We start from the raw sequence: 19,882 nt of genomic DNA on the forward strand, positions 1-19,882 counted from the left end.
GAGAGAGAAAAGAAAGTATAGAGGAAGAGACACAATTTTATTACTCCATAAGAGGAGTTGCAACCTGACTATAATCTTAAACATTTAAAAAAAGGATCTGAAATCTAAATGGCCATAATTTTCTGAAAGAACACTGTGGTGTTACACAAAGACAACCTGACAGAAATCAGAAAGTCTTTGTTTCCAATTAGTTTAGTGGTCTCAAACTCAAATGCCTAAGGGGGCCAAACAGTTAAAGCTAAAGAATACAGCTGTGCAGTGGAGGAAAGGGCACTGGGGCCCCGCTTAAACAGTGCAGGGTGCTGCTACTCAGCTTTAGCTGACAGTGGTCAGGGAAATATACACCCAGTTTTGCAGATCACTTCATTTTTCTTTTAGCCAGAAATTCAAACTTTTATAAGAAATCAATTGTTTTTTAAAATGGTACCAACTAATTTAAAAGTGCTATGTGGCTTCAGGGCTCTGGGTGTAAGAAATACATCCAGGGCCAGATGCTGTCTAGACCTTGCATGGCTACTAAGTAGCTCTGGTCCCTTTGGGACTGTTTCCTAATCGGTAAAATAATATGTCCAAGTTTCTGTTGGCACTAGATGCTTATTCTGGTCCTTTTATGTAGTACATTTCTTTACTTGTGAAAAAACGGTTTAGATATTTTAATTTCCAGTGTTAGAATACTGAAACAATATCAAAGTCAGAAAGGATAACCTGAAAACATGGATGCAATTGAAGTTTTAGAGACTTGCTTACTAATTCAGGAGTATGTTTTATCCACAAAAGTTTGTGTTGTTAAATATGTCACACAGAGTTAAGTAAAAAATCATCAAACAAGTAGAGACAGCAGTTTCAATTTTTGAGAGGCAATGCTTCCTAGTGGTCAAGAATACACACTGGAACCAGTCTGACCTTGGTTCAAAGCCCAGCTCCTCACTTACTAACTGACCTTATGCAAGTTACTTAAGGTCTGTATGCCTCAATTTCCTCATCTGTAAAAATGGGGATCACGGCTCCTATCTCATAGGGTTATTACGAAGTTTAAGTGAGTCAGTGGAAAGTGCTTAGAATGGTGGCTGACACAGAGAAAGCATTAGGAAAAAATTAGCTGTTGTTATTTTAACTGGCGTAAAACAGCTGAGTGTTAAAAGCACAAACGAATAGCTAAATCCAGCAAATCTCCTACACTGGTTGAGCTAGCATTTTACTGTAAAATATTTAAAAGACATTAAACCCAATCTTTATCTAATGAAGGCCCAAATCAATGGTTTGCTAAAATCCATTTACAAGTTACTCCACTGGTAACTTGTAAATTAAGACCTAACATGCAACAATTCATAGAAATCTAACAGAGGTCAACCTAGAAAACGGGGGTCAATGCAGTGGAACAGGGGCCATGGAAAATCAAACGGTGTGAATGCCTCATCCTTGGTTTCCACCCCCTTGTGATTAATTAACAGCCTTACTGCATCCACCCACCAGCTGTATCCTAGCTCATAGGCCTGACCCCAACTGAGGACTACAACAGTATAATGAAAACTGTGCTTCTAATTGTCCAGCGGGCGATCACGGCATGGCTAAGAAAGGCTCTTTTCACTCCCCTCCTTTCTGATTAACTAGATGGCTTTATAAATCGCCTTAATAAGTTCATTTGTGTAACCCAAGGCTAGCTGCCCTTCCTTCCTGCTGCTAAGAGGGCTCAGCTGCTTATCTTTGGATATGACCCATCAGAAGAGAATTGCAAAAAAACATTTTTAAATCTGCTAAATTGACAAGCAAAGCTGATCTCACGTCTCCCCTAATTTAGTCATGTTTTCCTACATCATAAAGGAAGTCTAAGTGCAGGCAGTACACTGTGATACTGGCAGAAATCTTTTGTAGATTATTTTAAAACCCTTACGATTGTCTCCTAAGCAGTAAATTTGATAACTGCCAACAGGACTGTGTAAAGTAACTAAAATTCACAGACATTTTTATCATTTCTAAAAGGTTTTCATATGCATTATATCATTTAGTCTTCACTAAAACTCTGCAAGATATTATTATTCTTCTTCTCTTTTTACAAATGAGAGATTTAGGCTCAGAGAGCTTACGTAACTTGTATAAGATCACATTATTACTGTGAGTTAGATACCGGCTTGATTTCAGGTCTTCTAATTTTAAACTCAGGCTCTTTCCACTATCACACATGTGCTGATTAATTCACCTATTGTCTTTTAGCCCACACCTGTTCCTCTATACCTTATACTACTGGAGCCAGGAGTTTGCACCCTAAATTTCTCATACTCTTACTAGTTGTCTTTCCCCTGGGTTCTGCTAATTGGAGGTACTGGTGAGCAATAAGAAAGCAGGATAAAGACAAAAGATTCTTGGTTCTGAATCTTAAAATGAGGCAGTTGATGGCAATTGCTGTAGGAGCAGTAGGGTTGATGTGATTTTGGGCTCCAGCAGCCCAGGAAAAGCCAGCAGTTTCTTTACTGGTTTTTTTTTTTTTTTTTTTTTTTTTTTTCCTTTTTTGAGACAGCAGCTCTTGAGTGAACTCACAGTCAAACTCAAGTGTCACCAACCCACTTGGGCTTTCAGGAACAAGCTCATGGGCTCCTGCCCAGAAGGGCTAACTGCTTCGAATCTGGGGATCACCTCTTCTTCCTTTATGTTCCTCCAACACCCCTCTTTCTCCCTGTTGCAGTTCCAGCTTTTCCAGTATATTTCCTTGTTCAAAATTCCTAAAGTGGCTTCCATTTTCCTGCTGAATGTTGCTTTGCACACAGATGGAAGTCAAGGATATTAAAAGGGATATAAAGCAAATGACACTGTCCCTGCCTTGAAGGAATGTGTAATTTTCTAGATGATAGAACGAATACATTTGAACCAAGAATAAACAAAATAGACATATCCAAGGGCTTAGGTAAATTGTACACAGACTACTTGTGCAATGGGAAGGAAAATGGGCACTTCATCACAAACTCTATTTGTGTGCTGTGAGGAGAGGGACTTGCATTTATGTTTTGCCTTTGGCATGCAGTCTAGTCTGTTCTCAGTGGATCCAGAAGCAGCCCCTTGTCTAGCTCACCCTTATGGTCTTCCGAATCACTTCCCCTTTTTTGGACATGCTTAGTTTATACTTCCTGCCCCGCAGCCATCTCTGGTGCCAAGTTGTCTGCCCCATTCTTGTTCAGTTTCCTGTTCATTAACTTCTGGCTCATTATTACATTAGTATCCCTAAAGTCCACATTTGCATCACCACACATGAAAAACGTTTTGTCTATAGCAAAAAGGGGCACAGTGATGACATATATGATTTGGTACAGAACTACTAATAACAACAGGGGTTAAGAATGGGTGAAAAAGTGATTAAATGATGAAGAGATTGTCAAGTATTTTGCAGCCCTCATTAAATCTGTTGATTTTGTATTTTTCCCCTAAAATGGAAGAATTCTGTGTCATTTGGGATTAAGTTTCATTTAATTTTAAAATGACAACTACTCTTTACAGAGGGCTCGCTCTGTACTAGGCACTTTTCATATGTTAACTTTTTTACACCTCTCTAAAATCAAATGTTCTATAGATGACTAAAGTGGGGTCTACAGCAGCTAAGTTACTTCTCCATTCTCTTAGTCTATTCAGGCTGTTGTAACAAAGTACCATAAACAGGGTAACATAACAGAAATTTACTTGTCACAATTCTGGAGGCTGGGAAATCAAAGGCCAAGGTGCTGGCAGATTCCATGTCTGATGAAGACCTACTTTTTGGTTCACAGATAATTTCTTGCTATGTCCACCCACAGTAGAATAGGGCAAGACAGCTCCCTGGGGCCTCTTCCTAAAGGCACTAATCCCATCCAATAGGGCTTAACCTCATGACTTAATCAACTTTCAAAGACACCACCTCCTAATGCCATCACATCAGAGATTTAGGCTTCAACATATGAATTTTGGGGGGACACAAACATTCACCTCATAGCATTCATTGTTCCTTGTTATTGGCAAAGCCAAGACTCACATTGTCTAAGTTATTTGACTTTTGAGTCCGCAGATGTGAAAACAATGCTAAACAGTCCACCTTCATGAGTGAAGAACAGCATTTGTGACAACCACCAAAGTACCTCTGTGGTCAGTGTCCTCAACCAGGGCACAGCATCATGAACCAGAGCCTCTGCAGGGCACAGAGGAGTGGTGAGGAACAGGGGCTCTGGAGCAACCCCACTTCCCTCTGCTTTGTATATGGGGGGTTCTGCACATGACTGCATTTGAAAAGGGCTTCACTGCACTTGCTGAAGGAGTGCACTTGAGCTAGCGGAGAGTTCCCAGAGGGTGTCTGGAAGAAGCAAAGGCTATTCTTTGTTTCACTCAGTTATAGATGGAAGTCAGACACTTCTGCCTGGAGTACTTTCACACACTCCACAGTCTTAAGAAGGATGGAGAAAGCATGCCAACTACTCGGAGAACCACAGGTGTTCAAGCAATGGTATCTTTTTATCCCTACAACTAGTGGACAAAGTAGGGCCTCTGTAATTGTGAAGCTAGGAAAACTCCTCTGTGGTCTCTTCCAATCGTGCACATTTTCTTACACAGGTACTGGCCTTTACCCCTCTCCTCAGCTATTAATATCCTAATATCTTTGCCTAGAAAGAACTGAAGTAGAGCCACTAAAGTATTACTTATGGATGAAACCTCAGAGGTTTCATTTCAGCAAGGATCAGAGCAGAAAGTCCCTGGCACATGGAAGAATACACAGGTGACTCAGAGCGCTAATCCCATGTCTGATATGTGACTGAAGCAGTAGCAACTCAATAAATATAGAACTGAATTAAGGAAACCAAGCCCAGGAGGAGAAGTTCAGGCATTAGCCAGCAGGTCAGGATGGTTTTTGGAGGGAGGGGGATTGTAGGGGGTCTTCATACCCTGAAATCAAATATGAGTGCAGGGTCTGGATCAGGTCTTGAGAATAGATATTTTTTACTGTATGAATAAGAAACATGTTGGCTTTAATGTTAGTACTACAAATTAGAAGGCCATTAGGAACATTGTTCTTATTCATATGATCTCTTGTGCTTTTACAACTGGCAAATTGAATTAATTATTAAAAGAAAAATCTCTAAGAAACAAATAACGAGAATCCCTCTCCCCAAATAATGTTTCCCTATACCATTACAGAAAATGATGTCACTTTGGCAGAATTATTAATGTTATTTACATCCTGAGCAACGCATTCTTTTAACCCGAAAGAGGGCAGTAGGCAAAAAAATTAATTTCTTTGAGAACAAGCATTTTTACTTAAAATATATGTGGCTGTGCCGATTAAGAGCCTCCTCTGTGTCAGTGCCAGACATTAGTCACAAGCCAAAGGCCCAATCAGTCTTTGTAAACTTATGATCGGCTTTCAACCCCACAAAGCCTGTGTTTGTCAGTAGGATACTTGCTTCTCCAACTACTGGTTAAAGGATCAGTGACATACTTCAAAGATTTTGAGAAGTTTCTGTTCTTTTTGAAGAGTATTTATTCTCTCAAAAACAAATGCTAGATTTGTTCATTTGGTCCAAAAAATGAGAGGAACATTTCTTTTGATTGTTTTCCAACTCCACCTCCGCATTTTAACAATGGAAAGCCACAATACCCTTTCCTCCTGCTAGCAGAATTTGTGAGTAAGCTGAGTTCCAAAAAAATGCCATTTCTAAACCTTTAGAAATCAGGGTGTCACAGAAAATTAAAGCAGCATTTAATTAGCTAACAACATTATCTGACAAATGGCTGAAACTTTAATGTTTCATAAGTCATCATTCGTTCATTCATTTGTTCATTGAGCAAATTAAGTACCTATTACATTCCAGGCAGTGTTCTTGGTGCTGGGATACATTCATGAACACAATAGACCAAAGTTTCTGTCCTCACAAACCTTACATTCTAAAGGGAGGGAAACATAAAAAAAAAACAACAACTGCAAATTATATAGTTTCTTAGGTGGTATTACAGAGAAAAAAAATAAAACAAAGGAGGGGGTACAGGGGTTCCAACATGTCAATGTGTGTGTGTGCAAGCGCATGTATGTGTGTGTATATGCACAGGCGTAATATACTTTCTTGCCACAGGTTCAGGAAATAACTCACCAGAAAATGATATCTGAGCAAAGACCTAAAGAAGAAGCAGTGAGCTATGGGGATATGTGCAGGAAGAGTGTTCCAGACAGAGGGAGCCTCGGTGAAAGACCCTGTGGTGGGAGCATCCTGGCTTGCTCATGGGGCATCAAGGAGGTCAGTCCACCTGCAGCAGAGTCAGGACAGGGCTTTGGCTTTGTACAAGCTTAATTAAGACAAAGAAACAGTGAAACACTCAGAATAAAACACTTTATAATCTGGAGATCATTAATAAAACTAAATACGGATTTAAATAAAATCCACGTTGCAAAGCTATACTTTATTACCAATAATCATATTAAAAGAAACAAGTACATATTTAACATGATCATTGTCTAGAAGTCATTACTGAAATTATTATAATCTAAGCAGGTGGGGGATATATGAGGAGATAGTTTTAGGGTGTGACAATGTAAGGGGCTCAAAGGACAGGACTCCTCTATCCAAAACAACCCCCTCCCCCCCAAAAAAACCCGCAGGGCACGGTGGCTCATGCCTGTAATCCCAGAACTTTGGGAGGCCGAGGCAGGAGGATCACAAGGGCAGGAGATCAAGACCATCTTGGCTAACACGGTGAAACCCCGTTTGTAATAAAAATACAAAAAAAAAAAAATTAGCCGGGTGTGGTGGTGGATGCCTATAGTCCCAGCGAGGCAGGAGAATGGCGTCAACCCGGGAGGCAGAGCTTGCAGTGAGCCGAGATCGCGCCACTGTACTCCAGCCTGGGTAACACAGCGAGACTCCATCTCAAAAAACAAAACAAAACAAAACAAAAAACAAAAAACACACCAAACAACAACAACAACAAACCCAAACCTTCCACATGGAATTCTTCTGCTTGAATCTAATAATAGGATTTAAATTTTCCTTCCTTTGTCTCTCTTCAAGACTATTTATCTTCCAGGCAGAGTTTGCAGTGAGCCGAGATCACACTACTGCACTCCAGCCTGGGCCACAGAGCAAGACTCCATCTCAAAAAAAAAAAAAAAGAAAGAAAGAAAGAAAGAAAAGAAAAGTAAAAAAAAAAAAAAACCCAAAACACTGGGTGAGGATGTGAAGGGGCCAGGGAAAGGAGTAAAAAGTCACATCAAAGCAGCTATCAGTAAATTTCTTCTGAGAAGCAGTAGTTACCAAGCTGCCTTTGAAATCCTGTGTGAATAAAACGTGGCTCAAGTTCCTGGGGGACAGCTCTAGGAAAGAAGAGGTGGCATGGGCTGGGGAAAAGGTATAAAAAGTGAGCTTTCATTACCACGATTTCTATTACTGTGGACAAAGGTCAGACCTGTGAGCAAACCACAGTGACACTACAGTCCAAGAATTTTTTTTCAGATAGAATCAGTCATACAAGAGATAAGAATACCCAATGTAATAGCAGGCAAGCATTCCTAACCATATTATATTGTTTGGTCTAGAATTTGTTTTTCTCTTTCTGTTGCACCTATTTATTCTCTGCAATGCACACAAACATGGAATAGATATTTAGAGCCACATGTGCAGTGCAACAACCTTGACAGTCTTTAGATTTATTATTTGATGTGAACGGGCAGCAGGGTAATAACTTTGACTTCCATATGAGACCTTATTTGTCATGTACATACAGCACATTGACCAGAAGTCTCAAGGCCAAGTGCAGCTCTTGTGAACTAATTAAGCATTCTGGTGGGCACATTTTGTGTCCAAGCAGTGATGTGGTGGTGAAGTACATGAACCCTGGAATTAGACTGCCTTGGTTTGAAGCCCTGCTCTACCGTTTACTAGCTCTGTGTCCCTGAGTGATGTAATTAACACTGTACCTCGATGTCTTCATCTATAAAATGAGTATAAATAACAAGTTACTGTGAGGATGAGATAAAACATGTGCAGTACTTAGAACATGTCTAGCACATGGTAAGCCTCAATAAATGATGACTGCTTTTATTACAGTAGAACGTATGGTTTTCAGAACAGGTATCACTAGGAATATCTAAGCCTCCTGTTAAGATATTACTGCCTACATACAAATGTAATCCTTCCCCAAATTTCTGTTGACATTTTTTTTTTTTTTTTTTACAAAAGAGCAAGAGAAGAGAGAAAAAGCCCTGATATTGAAAAAACACTGCTTAGGGCATATTTGATTATTCTCAATTGTTATTGTAATAGTATGCTAATTTTACCTTATTAAATATTGAAGAAGGCCATCACCATTGGGAAGAAGTTAAAATATATTATATAAAATTAAACTAATTTATCTTTATGCAATAAAATGTTAGAGGATACCAGATGCTATTTTTATAATAAACATCTATTTTCTAAAAAGGTCATTATGTCATGCATACGCCAACAAACAGAGAAGCAAAAGAGAAATGCATCCCTGGGTAAGTTGAGATCCTTCCAGAAAATATTTTGCCTCCATGTTGTGTTAAACTAGGGACACCATTGAAAAGACTAAGTCAAATTTCCAAAGAAAAATGTCACATGTCTATCCTGTTGAGGCACACAGGCTAGGAGGAAGTGTAAGGTAATAATAAAGGCATCAGGCAAAATTTGTATCAGATCTGGCTTTGCAACCTGGAATTTCTCCATTTTTTTTCCTAATTTATTGTGACATTAAAATTATGGTGCTCATTTGGGGGCAGTAAAATATTTTATGACTTAAGAGAAACTCAATCTTAGAAAAGATTATTTTTAAATTCAAATTTTTGGTTAAAATATAATAATACAACTCAATAACAGAAAGCTTTTTTAAAAAATTACGTTTTTTTAAAGCTTTTCTTAAAAAATTACGTTTTATTTTATGTTTTATTCAGGAAATAGAATTACATTTCATTGAATCAAATTTTTGTTAAAAATAGTTCTTTAAAAAAATAAAACAGCAAACTACACAACATTCTCTATATTCTATAAATAGAAGTAAAATGCTCCATTATAAGGAAGACCATTATGTAATACCAAAAAACAAAGAATAATTTTGATAATAAAATGAATTTAAATTGTAATGAATTCTCTAACATAATCTGCAAAGAATTCTATATAATTTGAACAATTTGAAAATACTGTTATTGCATATCTGAACAAAGATTTCCCATTCCTTTTACCAGGAAAAGAGTTAAGGACAGACGATTAATGTAATTTCATTACAGATGCCAAAGTGTGTTATATGCCAGTCAGATTCAGAACAATGGCAAGCAAAATGTGGAAATGTTCTTTTCCACAGACAACATTTACAGAAATTAAAATAAGTATTAAATGGTTTTTCAGAAAATAGGATCCATGACCTACACAGATTTCTAGGACAACAGCAACTAATGAAGAATTGGTACCAGGCACCTGGGAAGTCATTAGCACCAACAAGGCGTGACTGGTACGAGCTACAGAAGAAAACAGGCAGGGTGCCCCCATGACACCAACTGCATGACCTCTGACCATCCCATCTCATGTTTCTGGGATAAATTTTTAAAGTGCCAACTCAGGTATTTCGGATTTTTTTTCTTTTGCTTATCCTATGGACATGAGAAGTAGAAGGGAAATTAGATAATTTTGCTGTTTTTGAAAAAATATGGCTATTTTCCATTTGATTGAATGGAAGATGAATGGATAGTGGTATGAGTTTTGATTAAAAAATATCTAGGGGCTCAAAATGAAAAATTTATGAGTATGAATTATTCGGGCATTTAAAAGTATGATTTGGTGCATTCATTATGGTGAATTTGTGTATAAGTACATATGAATTCCCTCTGAGGCCAATACATCACTTTAGGACACTATTTCTGAGACTTGCGACTCAGCTTTGTACATGCTCTAAGGTTAAATGCCTTTCATCATAATAAATATGAAATAATTATTAAGATGAAAATGTTTCACAGAAATATCACCTTAAACATGTGGCCTGTGTCTAACTGATCACCCTTTCTAAACAGTGACCAAAGTACAAAAAAAAAAAAAAAACCCACAACAAATCAACAACAGAAACAATGCAGCTCTTTCCCCTTATATTTCACTCAAATTTGTCTGCTTAGTAATAATGACATATTGTTCCGTGTTATTGCTTCAAAAAATGTTTCCAGTGACCCTTGGGAATGCTATGTACTGTTTTCCTTCATTTTTGCTCTTGGCAAAATTTTCTTCATTCAGATCACTCTTTGAGAAAATAATTTCAGTCTGAATTGTGTACATTCCAGGTCCCTCAGTTAATATAAGTTTTTGACCTTTTGGCTTCTACAGCTAGTTCTCTTGGTGATGACTGATGGCATGAATTCTACTTGCATGGAGTCCCCGAGAAACCACCCCTCTTCTTCAAAAAAGTACACTAAATCTCAGGACAAACTGGGATGACCAGTTATCACTGCTGCCAACCCTGTTTTCTGAATTCCATTTAAGATGTCCAACTGAGAACAAATATGTCTCAAATAAGATTGTATTCACAGAATGATGGAACTAAAGTTCTTGGTAAATTTAAACAAAGTGACAGAAGGCAAGGAGCTACTGTCCTCCTCAAGAGGCAAACTGCTTGACTCCCAGGATCTCTGCCTACCATTCCCATGGCCTCACCTGTAGTTTTGGGATCTCAGTACAAATATATCTAGCAAAGCAATAATTTCCTAACTGCTTTTCTCATCTTCTATGTCCTTTCACCAAACTTTCCTAAAATATAGATGCCAAATTAGCCTTCTCAAAACAACACTGGGCATATATCACTTCTCACTCAAGAACTTAATGAGTTCATAACTTTATATAATTCAAACTCCGTATAGTATATTCACAATTAGACATATTTTAAACAACAGATTCATCACAGTCCTATCTTCCTCTTAAAAGCAGCCCTTCTGCTGCATTTTATTTTTTATTTTATTTTAGTTTTTGAGACAGAGTATTGCTCTGCAGCCCAGGTTGGAGTGCAGTGGCTCCATCTTGGCTCACTGCAACCTCTGCCTCCTGGGTTCAAGCAATTCTCATGCCTCAGCCTACTGAGTAGCTGGGATTACAGACACGTGCCACCACGCCCAGGTAATTTTTGTATTTTTAGTAGAGATGGGGTTTCACCATGTTGGCCAGGCTGGTCTTGAACTCCTGACCTCAAGTGATGCACCCACCTCGGCCTCCCAAAGTGCTAGGATTACAGGCATGAGCCACTGTGGCTGGCTGTTCAGGTACATTTTCTACTCTGGTCAGTATCACCACCATCTGTCCAGTCTCTAATGGCAGAGATCAGGCCTTGCTCTTCCTCATTCTTCATTCTCAGTTGGCAAATATACTGTGTACCGTCTCCTCTTCAGCCCCTCTGCTAGGACAGTGGCCCAAGCTCTATTGCTTCTTATCATCTCTAGCCTCCTACTGGTTTCCAGCTTCTGATTTCACCAGTACTCCAATCTATTCTACATATAGCTGCTGGGGTGTCTGTTCTGAACTCAGATCTGACCACGTGACTCCTGTACTCAAAATCTGTAAATGGAATCCCATAATCTATCCCAAATTCCTGGCCACAGATGACCTCTCCAACCTGTCTTCACAGCAGCTCCAACTTCTCCACCTTCAATCATATACCGAGGCACTTGGAGTGTATCTACTACATGGCTTCACGTAAGATCTAGTTGGCCTCGGCTCTCCCAGAGCCTGGATGTCCTTCTCCATGTCTGCCTGGGGGATGTCCACCCATGTTTCATGTTCTTTCTCAAGGATTTTCCTGATGCCACCATGCAGAGTTGCTACATTTACCTTTATATCACTATTACACCTTTACATGTATATGTACACAATACATATACATGTACATAATATATATGTATATTTTCATATTTTTGTACTAATTACGCCACATTGCAATTACTGTGCTGTATACACTTCATGTACAGCTTACTTGCTACTGTTTAGGAATATCTGAAGCACAGTAGCTCACTTATGAATGAATGTATAAATGATCATTCATTCATGAAGAAAGCAGGGAAGAAGTGAACACCTTTCCAAAATTACTTTCAATCATTTCTTAGGTCTACTTGCTGCTTTAAACAGGTTTACTTGTTTTCTCTTTTACTATTCAAATACCATGCTTATCTCCCTCCCCACTCAAGACACTGTGATTTTCCCCACTGTAATTTCTACTCTTTTTAATTTTTCTAAACTACTTTTAGAATAATTCTTCCTTAATGATCAGTTAAAGTCCAAACCAGTCATAAACCTTGGTTAGTCTCCCAGTACCTACTGGTCACCACTCTTTTGAACTCCTAGAGCACTTTTGGCCTCTACAACACATTTAACCATCAATAATGCTATTCCATGCTTTTTTTTTTTTGATGTACATATGTGTGTATATGAACAGTCAATTTATACATATACATCTGAATGAGTGTGATTCCCTGAAGAGCAAGAGCCGTATCTGGCTCTTTTTGCATTTTATCACCTCTCGCAGTTCCCTATTTATAACAAGCAATAGATAATGTTTATTAATAAAGATGGCCACCAGACAGGCATTACATGTAGATTCCATAAATTAGTATCTTATTTGTACCAATGAGACCCAAATGACTTCAGAATAAACTGTGATTTATTATCAATAAAATGTTGAGGTTCTAGGTTCAACTATAAACAATGTTCCCAGCACTCATTCAATGGTTACTGAACATGCTTCTTATGGGGAACCACATTTGACTCATAACTGAGGGAAATCTGTTTTATAAAAGAAAGGCTTTCCATTATGGACTCTTTCTAACAAGGGTCTTTCCATACCCTAAATATTAGCTCACTTACTGGATCAAGGCAGCTACATTACAAAAAAGAAAATAATTTGGACAGAATCAAGAAGTCTATTATAATGTAGGTATTTGAAATCTACCTCCTTGCTGAACTTGGAGATTGATCTACAGAAGAAAAATCTTAGCATCTAAAGGTCTGTTTTCAGGAAAATAAAAATGTCTATCAATCTACCATAAACCTGTCTGGGTTATCAACAACCATCAATGAGAAGACCCAGGGGAAAATTTAGGGTATGTTTTCCTTAGGGATGACTTCTGGTTTGGGTAGAATATATTTACTTTTCCTACTCCTCTATGGCAAGAAAGTTTTTCAGATACCTTTAAAAATATATCCCAGTCAAATAACTTATTATTTTGCAAATCAAATCGATTTGAAGACTGTTTTTGCATTAAAGAATATTTACAGTTGGATTCTCAGTAAGAGAGAAATGTTACATAATAAAGAAATATTTTATAGGACACTTGGAACGTAGATATATTTTCCAGGTCATTTGAATCATTTAAATATGGTACTTTTGTCTAGTCATATTTGTCAAGTTCCTTCTCAGTTTTTTTTTTTTTTTTTTTTTTTTTTGCCCCAGGGAAGGAAGCCATTTAGGAAACTACATTAACTGCATCTTCTCTGTGCTTTTTGACAAAAGTAAATAAATAGAAACGTGCAGAAGCCATTTCCCCTGTGCTTCTTCTCCGTGTTGGACTGTCCTCTGCCTTCCATTCTCTCCTTTCATAACCTGTTCCTCCTATGGCCTTTCCTTCCCCAAGCTAACAGCTTCTGTCAGCAGCTTTATTCAGTACAGTATCAAAAGCTTTGCAGAAAACCAGATTAATTGTGCTCACTGCTTCTCTTTGTTTACCCCTTCAATTCTTGCAGAATTCAAGGCAAACCAAGAAAACGCATGTCTAATTATACATGTATACTCCCTCTTAGATACCTTTTTGGTGCATTTTGCTTTTAAATAGATCGTATAATTAAAAGTTATCTGAAAACTAATACATTTCAAATAAGATTAGTGTTTCCAAATATAGCTTCCAAATCTAACATGTATTAAAATGATTTAAACACATATTCTGTGTACCGCAAGTTCCAAAAGAGAAGTTTATGTACGCAAATGCAAAAGAAATAATTCAATATTTTCCATTTTCCACAAATACTCTCTGTGAGACAGATATAAACAACCATTTAAAATAATAGTGAATTTTGGGGTTAATTATTATTACTGAAATAACAGAAGTTATGTATTCTGTGAACCTCAAAGCAGACCTTTGAATAGTCTTGTCACTAATATGTGTTAAAAGAATAAAGAATCCTCATTGAAGTCTTATTCTTAAAAATATCAAAATGCCATCCTTCACCATTAATTTCATGCCAAGATTTAGCAGCAATAAATATTGTAGACTTTACCACTTCTTTATATAATGGCTTCATATGATAATTTTTTATTATATAAAAATTCCCTCTTATTCAAGATGAATTTGTTTGCTTTGCTTTTACCAATGTTAAAGGCAATTTTTCTGAATAGCACGGATGGTTTCCTCTGTTAAAATACTATAGTGTGAGCCTCAAGGCACAGCAGGCAATGCCATCACCCCAGCACCACTGGGCCATTTCTTCTATGCCTGAACCTTCTCACATCATTTTAAAACATGGCTTTCTAATCCTTTTGGTCTTCTTGCTGAGAATTAAAAGGTTAGAAAGTTTTTAAAGTAGTAGTAGAAGTCTTATGTCTCAAGTTACAAGTTACAAATTACAAAAACCTCCCACTTATCTTTTTCAAACCATTAGTTAGGTAGAACCACATCAAGGTAAGTCTTTCTGGAAACATGCTACGAAACAAACATGTTATTTAATGAGAATTCAGAATACAGCAGGAGAAGTCACAACCTGGAATGAAGCAGAGTGGAAACAGAATTACCCTGTCTGGCCTGAAAGGAGTGGGTTTCCAAGTGAGACTCCAAGTGTACCAAGTGTCTAATGGGCAATCCATTTACACATCTCTTCCCATATTATTCAAGTGCAAACTGTACTCCATAAGTATTTTCAGTTTTATTTCTTTACAAAACTTTTGAAAAGAATAAAAATAAATCCCTGGGTGGGATTATGCACAGGACAGAGAGATGCCACTAAGCCATGCCACCAAGCATTTGTGTTTATTAGAAGAGCATTCCTCCTATGAACATCATAGTTTATAGAGTCCCAACTAGATTATAATGTAGACACTTCTGTCAGATGATAATATGTCTGTAAAAAGTCTGCTAGATCTGTATTTTATTCATAAAGGCACTGGTGTGAAATATACACACAAAAGACCCATGTGTAAACGGGCTCATGCGAGCGAAGCAGCAGCCGGGGAGAAGGCATATCTGACACACCTCAGGTGCAGTGGCGGCTTAAGGAGGCATCCCAGGAACACATTAATCAACACATTCAAGGAATGCATTAATCAACACTGCTACAACGGCTGGCATGGCCATTGTTTCACTGTAGCATGCTAAAGAGCACAGAGCAGCAATGTGAATGTGAATTTCCACCATGCTACAAGAAACAAAACCCTTTTCAGGACTGGCTCCATGCACCATATCCTACTCGACTCTTTCAATAGAAATCATTCTCTCCTGTATTCGTGGTAGTTTATGAACTTGCTTTCTGCAACAGTCAACCAGAAACAAAGAATCTTTACAGACCAGCTAAGTTTGACAATAGCTGTAGAAATGCCTTCTGCAGATATGAAAACTTGAATCCATCCAAGAGATTTTTTTTCTTTGCCTTACAAAATGAATGCTGTCATGAAAGGCAAAATAAAAGAAAACAAAGCAAAGCAAAAAAAAAAAAAAAAAAATCCAAGCATCTATTTGTGTATGCAGTCAGTTGTGACAGCAACATACTGCATTACCAGCAGGGGCCTGGTCCTGGCCTCCTGCTCCACACTGGGTTTCATTTTCCTCCTGGGTAGTTCCCTAGATAACCCTCCTGTCAGGATTTGACTCTCTCCAAAAGCAGCCAGGGATGAAATGGCCAGATGCTGGAAGGAATAGACATGATAAAACACCCGTAGAACCTAGGCACACATGTCTACCTTTGTATAGAGTACCATGTGGACCTGAACACCTGAGGCCTTCCAGTATTCCTGCTGTGTCTCACTTCCAATTGTCCATACTTGTAGTATCTCACCCATTAGGTTATGTTGCACAGTTAAAGTTCAATAAATGATGATTCTGGTGATAAGAATGCTGAATATAAAGATCCTAACTCAATGAATAAGGGATGCCATTTATAACTTTCATTTGGAATAAGCTTCCTCTCAGGGTGAGAATTATTTTAACAGAGGTTGTACTTGCTGGGAACAAGAGCCACAGGGCAGTGCCCCTGCCTTTTGGTGGCACTGTTCTGGTCATTTTGGTGAACCTCAAAATTAAAGTCTATGGGTCACGAATCTAGACTTATTTCATCACAAGTTCTGATTCTAATAATCCCAGAAAACAGTTAAGAACTACAAGCCAAAAGTACAGCAAGGAAAAGAAATCAAATCCAGTAAGTATATGCAAGAAGCTATTTGCAAAGGTCACGCATTAGCCCTCTGGTGTATAAATGCTAAGTGCTCTACATTTCATGTACTGGAGTGACTCAGGCAGTTTTTTATTTCCAGTTTCAAACCAGATATTTCTCCCCACTAGACTACAATGGGAGGAGAGGGGGGAACACATAAAAGTTGCAGGATTCCTTCTACTGACTACTAGCACCAATTATTGCTGCCACAAAAACATAATGCCACTGTTTTCATCATTGTCTCACTATGGCATTATCCTTACCCAGCTATCTCCCAAGAGAAAATGCTGATGTCTTTCTTCAAACACATTTCAACTGCTCTTTCTGAGCCTTCAGAAATGGCTATCAAACTGAGCAGCCCAGAATGGTGGGAGTGGTGAGAAGGGGGATAAGGTGAGGTGTCCAGAGAAAAATGGCTGTGTCCCATAAGAATAATGAGGATAGGATGCAAGAGGCAGAAATGAGATGCCTAATCAATAAAGGCATCTCAATCACGGATGCGAATAAAACTCAGAGATAAATATCAGGAAATGTATAATTTAGCCTCCCTACAGAAATGTTGCACATTGAATTTAATATGCTTCCATCTGACCCCAAGACAGAGAGCACTGCTCAGACTTCATGTGGAAATGGAAAGCTGGGCAGTCGCCTGGGTTGAAAGAACAGAATGTTCTTCACTGCACTGTCATTCAGCTTCCAGGAATGCTGCATTTCAGTGGTAAGTAGTCATTCTGTGAAAAAGTTCATCACGATCACAATAGAGGGACTGTCCAAGTATGCTAATGTTTCAAGAGATGTCACTTAGTTGAAATCTGTGCCTTGCCTTCATGCTATGTCACAATGAAGAGGGAGGAAGTTAATTTGTATAAGAAAAGATTGTTCTAGTTTTCCAGATGACTACATATTGAATCAAACTTTACTGGTATAAAACAATAAAGAGGTAAATATTTTTTACTTGGAGTTAGATCCCTGTCTTGGTTTTTATAAGTTCTAGGCATCCCAGAGTAACTGCTTTATTCATGAGCTTTTTATCTTCAGCTTCATGGGGCAAGTATTCTTTCTGTGGGTGCTGGGTCTTCTTGATTTGACTGGTATCAACTAAACTCAGCTTTAAAATGATCCTGTAGGACAAAATTTTGACAGCTGTCTTTACTGTTAAATTGTATTAAAAATTGGCCAGGCATGGTGGCTCATGCCTGTAATTCCAGTACTTTGTGAGGCCAAGGCAGGCAGATCACTTGAGGCCAGGAGCTCAAGACCAGCCTGGCCAACATGGTGAAACCCTGTCTCTATTAAAAATGCAAAAAGTAGCCAGGCATGGTGGTATGCATCTGTAATTCTAGCTACTCAGGAGGCTGAGGGATGAGAATCACTTGAACCCGGGAGATGGAGTTTGCAGTGAGCAGAGATCGCGCCATTGCACTGCAACCTGGGTGACAAGTGAGACTCCATCTCAAGAAATAAATAAATTAAATAAATAAATAGTATTAAAATTGTATAACTATTAGGATTTTGTAATAAAATACAGGTTCACTTTTACAAATCAACTTAATTATAAGATAAAAGTCTTTTTACTCTTACCAGTTTTACTATTATCTATTCAGGATGTAACTACCCTTCTCCTAAGATGTACATATAACTTTAACAACTCGGTATTGTAAAGTCCAAGGGAAAGAACAAATTTCAAGTCATCCACCAAAACAGTCAGTAAATGACTCCAGCACCTTGTCAGGTTATTCTTCATACACAGCTTGCTGCCAAATGGGAACATGCTTTAAGGTGCAGCCTGGGCATTCTTCTTCCTCAGACTCCTTATGGTTACTACTAGGACCAAACTTACACAAATGTGGCCAGCGGAAAACTCATTTTACGAAGTGATTTCAGAGGTATCCTCTCTCCTCACTCTGGTTGATTATCAAAATGCCACCACTAGCAGCCTTGCATTTTAGCTCAAGGTTTTCAATGCAGGTAGAAGTTAGATTTCCAGGGAGAGAATATACACATTAGGGTTAATGGCAAACGTGAGCAGTTTTTATGTGTGACACTGGATAAGGGCAGATAGAGGGCACTTCCCAAAGAGAAGGATGTGGGATGGGCCTGAGAGTTTGCAAACCACAGTCCACAATTCTGGCTGCATGCATTTTTCTGAACATCACAGCATGCCAGTGAATGTGGGAAAAACTACTGAAAACTCTAAGTAGCTACGAAAAAAACTTATTTATTCTAATGTCAGAGGCCAAATACTTGAATAGCCTAGGGACATTCTGAGTATAAGTGTGCTTTAGAATTTTGGGAAGTTTCAGTCAGTCTTTGTGAGGCCAGGGAAACAAACTGAGAAGACTCAGTATTTAGTTTTGACAAGATTCAACCATTCACGAAACCAAAAAATGAGACATTTTAGTGGCTCTCATAGGACCTGACAACTAAAAGCTCTCTTGAGCCAATTAACAAAAGGCTAGCCAGAAAGACCAACAAGAAGTGTGTATTGAGAAAAGAAGAATCGAGCCTTTTCACTTGTTGCTCTAGAAGACAGAGATTTTCAATCGAGTACCCTTCACACGATGGAAGAAAGAAAAAATAATGCATCCAGCCAGAAAAACTCCCTTAGAACTACCTGAGAGTGGGCTAGGAAGTGGGAGAGCACCTGCTGTTGAGCCAAGCGTTTCTACCTTAAAAGGGCACCATGTACTTCCTCACAGTGGCCGCTGTTTTCCCTGCTCACCAGAAAACACCATTTTTACAAATAAACTCCCGCCCTCAGTGTCTTACTACCTTATAGATATCAGACAATATATTATCTATGAAAGAATTTTCCATACCTTACTGCTGATACTAGTATTGTACTGGTAAGCCACCATACTTAATACCATTACTAGTAACTCCTAGTTTCTAACAACTGTAATTTGGTATATGTCCCTGTCAGAATGGATGGTACTTACTATCACATTGCTTTACCTTGCAGGTGTTTTTTATGAAACAAGGACACTTGTAGAGGAGAGGGGTACATAAAAACTTTATAAAATAGGTCATTTTGCTTCAACAAAGGGAGCTTTCTCTTAAAAGAGCCATTTGTACAAAATTAAGGCTATTTTGGTGTTGGTCATAATTACCTAACATCAATTTTGCTAGTCTCTGCTAATTTTCACTTTTCAGGGACTGTTCCAGCAGAACAAAATTTGTGCTATTTGATTTACAAAGCAACATTCTTAGTTTCCAGTCTACTAATTTGGGGATTTCTGATGGTATTTTGAAACACTGTAAGAACTAGTCATATGAAGTCAGTTTCAATACAACACAATGGAAGCAAATTCAGCTGAGGCATGAATCATTTCCTTTCAATTACAAAAGGACATCTCAATGGATCAACCTAAGAATTCTCAGGAACAAGAGACAACATGCTCAAAGGATTTTACTATCTCAAAAGCTTGTATACAATCTTCTTTCCTTAACTAAAATCCATGAGTTTATTTGTTAAATGAAATCAACAA

General features: G+C 38.2%; 1 protein-coding gene across 44 annotated transcripts in view; it reads right to left on the reverse strand.

Moving 5' to 3' along the window:
* Nucleotides 1-19,882, reverse strand: part of NRCAM (neuronal cell adhesion molecule) — a 312,039-nt gene that overhangs the window by 143,684 nt on the left and 148,473 nt on the right. The gene's annotated exons all lie outside the window — the stretch shown is intronic.

The sequence above is a fragment of the Gorilla gorilla genome, chromosome 6, assembly GCF_029281585.2.
Source record: "Gorilla gorilla gorilla isolate KB3781 chromosome 6, NHGRI_mGorGor1-v2.1_pri, whole genome shotgun sequence".
Classification (NCBI taxonomy): domain Eukaryota; kingdom Metazoa; phylum Chordata; class Mammalia; order Primates; family Hominidae; genus Gorilla; species Gorilla gorilla.